This window comes from Schistocerca serialis, chromosome 8, assembly GCF_023864345.2.
Source record: "Schistocerca serialis cubense isolate TAMUIC-IGC-003099 chromosome 8, iqSchSeri2.2, whole genome shotgun sequence".
In the NCBI taxonomy this organism is placed as follows: Eukaryota; Metazoa; Arthropoda; class Insecta; order Orthoptera; family Acrididae; genus Schistocerca; species Schistocerca serialis.
Window position 1 is genome coordinate 348890232 of NC_064645.1, and position 7500 is coordinate 348897731.

Consider the following 7500-nt stretch of genomic DNA (forward strand, 5'->3'; position numbering starts at 1 on the left):
CGTGAGAAGTCCGAAAGGTCGAACGGGTGAGATTCACGCCCATCCGGCCACTGGCCTCCGCCCTCGGCAGATGGGGCCGGCCGCCCGCGCGGAGCAATCCGCGGCGGGGTCGTGTCCGGTTGCCTTTACACTCGCCGCGGGGTGGGGCCGTTCCGGTGTGCGGTGGGCCGCACTTCTCCCCTAGTAGGACGTCGCGACCCGCTGGGTGCCGGCCTACGGCCCGGGTGCGCAGCCTGTCCTTCCGCGGGCCTCGGTTCGCGTCTGTTGGGCAGAGCCCCGGTGTCCTGGCTGGCTGCCCGGCGGTATATCTGGAGGAGTCGATTCGCCCCTTTGGGCGCTCGGGCTCCCGGCAAGCGCGCGCGGTTCTTCCCGGATGACGGACCTACCTGGCCCGGCCCCGGACCCGCGCCGCTGTTGGCTCGGGATGCTCTCGGGCGGAATAATCGCTCCCGTCAGCGGCGCTTCAGCTTTGGACAATTTCACGACCCGTCTTGAAACACGGACCAAGGAGTCTAACATGTGCGCGAGTCATTGGGCTGTACGAAACCTAAAGGCGTAATGAAAGTGAAGGTCTCGCCTTGCGCGGGCCGAGGGAGGATGGGGCTTCCCCGCCCTTCACGGGGCGGCGGCCTCCGCACTCCCGGGGCGTCTCGTCCTCATTGCGAGGTGAGGCGCACCTAGAGCGTACACGTTGGGACCCGAAAGATGGTGAACTATGCCTGGCCAGGACGAAGTCAGGGGAAACCCTGATGGAGGTCCGTAGCGATTCTGACGTGCAAATCGATCGTCGGAGCTGGGTATAGGGGCGAAAGACTAATCGAACCATCTAGTAGCTGGTTCCCTCCGAAGTTTCCCTCAGGATAGCTGGTGCTCGTACGAGTCTCATCCGGTAAAGCGAATGATTAGAGGCCTTGGGGCCGAAACGACCTCAACCTATTCTCAAACTTTAAATGGGTGAGATCTCCGGCTTGCTTGATATGCTGAAGCCGCGAGCAAACGACTCGGATCGGAGTGCCAAGTGGGCCACTTTTGGTAAGCAGAACTGGCGCTGTGGGATGAACCAAACGCCGAGTTAAGGCGCCCGAATCGACGCTCATGGGAAACCATGAAAGGCGTTGGTTGCTTAAGACAGCAGGACGGTGGCCATGGAAGTCGGAATCCGCTAAGGAGTGTGTAACAACTCACCTGCCGAAGCAACTAGCCCTGAAAATGGATGGCGCTGAAGCGTCGTGCCTATACTCGGCCGTCAGTCTGGCAGTCATGGCCGGTCCTTGCGGCCGGCCGCGAAGCCCTGACGAGTAGGAGGGTCGCGGCGGTGGGCGCAGAAGGGTCTGGGCGTGAGCCTGCCTGGAGCCGCCGTCGGTGCAGATCTTGGTGGTAGTAGCAAATACTCCAGCGAGGCCCTGGAGGGCTGACGCGGAGAAGGGTTTCGTGTGAACAGCCGTTGCACACGAGTCAGTCGATCCTAAGCCCTAGGAGAAATCCGATGTTGATGGGGGCCGTCATAGCATGATGCACTTTGTGCTGGCCCCCGTTGGGCGAAAGGGAATCCGGTTCCTATTCCGGAACCCGGCAGCGGAACCGATACAAGTCGGGCCCCTCTTTTAGAGATGCTCGTCGGGGTAACCCAAAAGGACCCGGAGACGCCGTCGGGAGATCGGGGAAGAGTTTTCTTTTCTGCATGAGCGTTCGAGTTCCCTGGAATCCTCTAGCAGGGAGATAGGGTTTGGAACGCGAAGAGCACCGCAGTTGCGGCGGTGTCCCGATCTTCCCCTCGGACCTTGAAAATCCGGGAGAGGGCCACGTGGAGGTGTCGCGCCGGTTCGTACCCATATCCGCAGCAGGTCTCCAAGGTGAAGAGCCTCTAGTCGATAGAATAATGTAGGTAAGGGAAGTCGGCAAATTGGATCCGTAACTTCGGGATAAGGATTGGCTCTGAGGATCGGGGCGTGTCGGGCTTGGTCGGGAAGTGGGTCAGCGCTAACGTGCCGGGCCTGGGCGAGGTGAGTGCCGTAGGGGTGCCGGTAAGTGCGGGCGTTTAGCGCGGGCGTGGTCTGCTCTCGCCGTTGGTCGGCCTCGTGCTGGCCGGCGGTGCAGGATGCGCGCGCCTGCGCGGCGTTCGCGCCCCGGTGCTTCAACCTGCGTGCAGGATCCGAGCTCGGTCCCGTGCCTTGGCCTCCCACGGATCTTCCTTGCTGCGAGGCCGCGTCCGCCTTAGCGTGCTCCTCCGGGGGCGCGCGGGTGCGCGGATTCTCTTCGGCCGCCATTCAACGATCAACTCAGAACTGGCACGGACTGGGGGAATCCGACTGTCTAATTAAAACAAAGCATTGCGATGGCCCTAGCGGGTGTTGACGCAATGTGATTTCTGCCCAGTGCTCTGAATGTCAACGTGAAGAAATTCAAGCAAGCGCGGGTAAACGGCGGGAGTAACTATGACTCTCTTAGCCGCCGACGCAGAAGCGCAAGCGGCGCCGCTGGGAGTACGCGAGAACGCAAGATGCCTTCCGACGGTCGCGTGCACGTTGCGTGCGCGGCCTCTTGGATGGCACCCTGCTCCAGCCGCCACCTGCCATCCCTGGTCTGCTGGACTTCTGGGCGGACCTCTTCACCAAGAAGCCCATCTCCACCGCGGGCTTCATTCGTGACCGCCTCCTCCCGCACTCGGAGCCTGTCGCTCCCGAGTGCCTATGGGGGCCGGTCACACATGAGGAGGTCGCCGCCGCGTTGCCGCCCAGGGGATCAGCAGCCGGGCCGGACGGCCTTACCCCAGCGGAGTTGCGGCGCCTGCCGCACGAAGTCCTGGTGAAAGTGATGAATCTCTTCCTTCTGGCCCGCGCCCTTCCGGAACGCCTGCTTCGCGCGCGAACGTCCCTTCTCCCGAAGACGGCTGCACCAACATCCCCCGCTGACTTTCGCCCCATTACGGTCTGCTCGGTGTTGGCGCGGACCTTTCACAAGGTTCTCGCGTCACGCCTGATGCGCGCATGTGCTGTGGACGAACGTCAGCGGGCATTCATCCCTCGGGATGGGATGTTGGAAAATACCTTCATCTTGGACACTGCTCTCACCGACGCAGTTCGCTCCTGCCGCTCTGTCTTTGTGGCATCGATCGACGTATCTAAGGCATTCGATTCGGTAGATCATGCTGCCCTTCGCCCCGTGCTGAAGGCGCATGGCCTGCCGGATTGTTTTGTCGAGTATGTCGAGCGGTGCTACGAGGGCAGCACGACAGTGATAGCGGACGGCGCCGGCGTGGGCGTGTCTGTGCAGCCAGCACGGGGCGTTCGCCAGGGCGATCCCCTCTCCCCCCTCCTGTTCAACTTTGCGGTGGACTACGTTTTAGGCCAACTGCCCTCCCACATCGGAGCTCGGATCCTCGGTCGCAGAGTCAACGCTGCGGCCTTTGCAGATGACGTCTTGCTGTTTGCAGCGACCCCGAGGGGCTTGCAGTCCCTCATCGACGCAGCTACCGCAGCCCTCGCCCACCTGGGGCTGCAGATCAACGCCCGGAAGTGTTTCACCCTCGCCTTAGTCGCGTCAGGGCGCGAGAAGAAGGTGAAGGTGGACAGCAATGTCACCTTCACAGCAGGCAATACCACCATGCCTGCCCTGCGTGTGGGTGAAACCTTCCGGTACCTGGGGCTGCAATTTTCCACGGCGGGTCGCTGTGTCTTCAATCCACGTCGCCACCTGGTGGAGCAGCTTGACGTCATCTCCCGAGCTCCGCTGAAGCCGCAACAGCGCCTCCACGCTCTCACCAACGTACTTCTCCCTGGCCTGTACCACGGGCTGGCCCTCAGCCGCACCCGGGTGGGTGCATTGAAGTCGGCCGACGTCACCATCCGGGCCGCCGTCAGGAGATGGTTCCGCCTTCCGGCGGACACCCCCCTGGGATACTTCCACGCTCCTGTTGCCCAGGGGGGCCTCGGCATTCCATCTTGCCGATGGATGGGTCCGACCCTCCGTCGGTCCCGTCTCCTGGCGCTGAAGAAGATAGGGCCAGCCTGCGACGGTGCAGGCATGGATGAGGTGCAGCGTGAGATCGAGGTGCTGGAGCGCCACCTAATGTGGGAGGGCCACCTCCTCAAATCGTCGACGCAGGTTGGGGAAATGTGGGCGGCGCGCCTACACATCGCCATTGACGGTGCGGCGCTGTCATCTTCTGCCGCCGTCAGTGGCCAACATCAGTGGGTCGCCGACACCAGTCGCCTGCTATCTGGGCGTGAATACATCGACGCCCTCCGCGCCCGCATCAACGCCTTCCCTACGAAGGCACGGCGCAGTCGCGGGCGGGAGGCGGACACCAGATGCCGCGCGGGGTGCCAGGCCGTGGAGACCGCCAACCACGTACTTCAGGCTTGCTTTAGGACGCACGGGTCCCGGGTCAAGCGCCATGACGCTGTAGTGCGTTATGTCGCCCGTGGACTCGCGCAGAGGGGCTTCAATGTCTCTGTGGAGCCCCACCTCCGAACACCTGAGGGCATCCGCAAGCCTGACGTGGTGGCGGTCAAAGACGGCATCGCCCGCGTGGTCGACGCCCAGATAGTCGGAGACCACCTCCGGCTCGACTGGTGTCACTCCCAGAAGGCGGCCTACTACGACACGCCGTCCATCCGGCGTGCCATCTCCAACCTGCACCGTGACGTTGAGGAGGTGATTGTGTCCACCGCGACGTTGAACTGGAGGGGTGTATGGTCTCCAGCGTCGGCGAGGGATCTCGCCGCCTTAGGCTTCCGACCCCGAGAACTGGCGGTGCTGAGCACCAGAACACTACAGAGTTGCTGCAAAAGCTACAAGATTTTCGAGCGTATGACGGCTCCTAGCCCGAAGCAGCGTGTCGGCGTCGGCTAGGCTGCTGGTTATTTTCTTCGCCTTGACTCCTGGGGCCTATCCACAGGAGGAATAAACCGTCTTTGTTCTTCCTTCTCTATGTCTTTAATTTGTGTTATGTTGTTTCTTTTCCGCACGTATATATATGTATATTTGTATGTTAGTTTTAACACCTTTTTTATTGTGGTAACGCCCTGTAAGTCCCCACCTCGGTGGTGGACATGGCGTGATACACCTGCCACATACAATATGTATATATATGTGTTATTCACTTGTTGAATAAAGACGGCTGTTGAATGGCCAAGTGGCGGCGGTGTGGCTGCATCCGGACCTGGCTTTTCGAAGTGCGGTCTTGATGTAGTCGTGCTGCTGCTGCGAGGTGCCTTCCTTGGGTTATAGTTACAGGGAGAGTGATGCGCAATACATGGGCCTAGCCCTCTTAGCCTCTCCTCTCCTGCGGTCTTCTCCCCTTCTCGTGGGCCCGCTGATTTTCGCAGAGTGGAAGACCGCACCAGGGGCTTGGGGGGATTACCAGCCCCCCCTCGCATTATCCCTTTATAGTTGGGGGCAGCCTACAAGAAACAAGAGATGGTGGCCCTTCCGCTGAAGGTGCCACCCCAGCTACCCCAGCACCTATCCGGCCAACCGGCCGTAACGAAAATGCGATAGTTTGTGTAGCTCCCTTTGCTTGCAGTGAGTGCCACCGCACTTTTACCACGAAGAACGGTCTCGGGGTCCATCGCCGCCGCCAACACCTTGCGGCCGCCAACGCTGAGATCGTGACGGAGAGGCATCGCGCGAGGTGGACGGAGGAAGAAGTCCTGTCGCTCGCCAAGGCAGAGGCCGAACTGTTCCTTGAGAGGGACGCCCGGTTCTTCTTCGTTAATCAAGAGCTTATTAGGATGTTCCCCGACCGAACGCTTGAGGCAATCAAGTGCCGACGGCGGCAAGCTGCCCACAAGCAGCTTGTCCGCCAATTCATGGAGGCGCTTGAGATCGGTCGGGGGGAAGAGCCGGCGTCCCGCCGGGGAGCAGCGAGCTCGCTGCCTGACGCGGGCGAGGCCGCTGCGCCGCCCGTCGACGCAGCCGAGGACTTCGCGGCCGACACCACCGGGCCGCCGCCGGAGGGGCCGACTGACGCCGCCATCTGGGAGCATCTGGCGGGGCTACCTGCTTCCGCCCAGCGTTTCTCTGCTCTGGATCGAGTCATTGGTCTAGGGCGGGGCACGCCGCCCGATGTCATCCTGGGCATGCTCCCGGATGCCCTTGCGTCGGTCGGGTCCAGGGGGGAGAGGTCGATCACCAGGGCACAGCGGCCGCGCCAATCATCCAAGCGGCCGCCTGCCGCCCCGCCGCTGCAGAAGCGCAAGCGGCGCCGCTGGGAGTTCGCGCGGACACAGGACGCCTTCCGCAGGTCGCGTGCACGTTGCGTGCGCGGCTTGCTGGACGGCACCCTGCTGCAGCCGCCACCCGTCATCCCCGGGCTGCTGGACTTCTGGGCGGACCTCTTCACGAAGAAGCCGATCTCCACCGCTGGCTTCATCCGTGACCGCCTTCTCCCGCACTCGGAGCCTGTCGCTCCTGAGTGCCTATGGGGGCCGGTCACACGTGAGGAGGTCGCTGCTGCCTTGCCGCCCAGGGGATCGGCAGCCGGGCCGGACGGCCTGACTCCAGCGGAGCTGCGGCGCCTGCCGCACGAAGTCCTGGTGAAACTCTTGAACCTCTTCCTCCTGGCCCGCGCCCTCCCCGAGCGTCTGCTTCGCGCCCGGACGTCACTTCTCCCCAAAACGGCTGCACCAACATCCCCCGCTGACTTTCGCCCCATTACGGTCTGCTCGGTGTTGGCGCGGACCTTTCACAAGGTTCTCGCGTCACGCCTGATGCGTGCATGTGCTGTGGACGAACGTCAGCGGGCATTCATCCCCCGGGATGGGATGTTGGAAAACACCTTCATCTTGGACACTGCTCTCACCGACGCAGTCCGCTCCTGTCGCTCTGTTTTTGTGGCATCGATCGACGTCTCTAAAGCGTTCGATTCGGTGGACCATGCTGCTCTCCGCCCCGTGCTGAGGGCTCATGGCCTGCCGGATTGCTTTATTGAGTACGTCGAAAGGTGTTACGAGGGTAGCACGACGGTGATAGCGGGCGGCGCCGACGTGGGCGTGCCCCTGCAGCCGGCAAGGGGTGTGCGTCAGGGTGACCCCCTCTCCCCCCTCCTGTTCAATTTTGCGGTGGACTATGTTTTGAGTCAACTTCCCTCCCACATCGGAGCTCGGATCCTCGGTCGCAGAGTCAACGCTGCGGCCTTTGCAGATGACGTCCTGCTTTTTGCATCGACCGCGAGGGGATTGCAGTCCCTCATCGACGCAGCCGTCGCAGCCCTCGGCCATCTGGGGCTGCAGATCAACGCCCGGAAGTGTTTCACCCTCGCCTTAGTCGCGTCTGGGCGTGACAAGAAGGTGAAGGTCGACGCCGACGTTACCTTCAAAGCGGGCAACGCCACCATGCCCGCCCTACGCGTGGGTGAAACCTTCCGGTATCTGGGACTGCAATTCTCCACCGCGGGTCGCTGCGTGTTCAACCCACGACGCCACCTGGTGGAGCAGCTGGACGTCATCTCCCGAGCTCCGCTTAAGCCGCAACAGCGCCTCTACGCCCTCACCAACG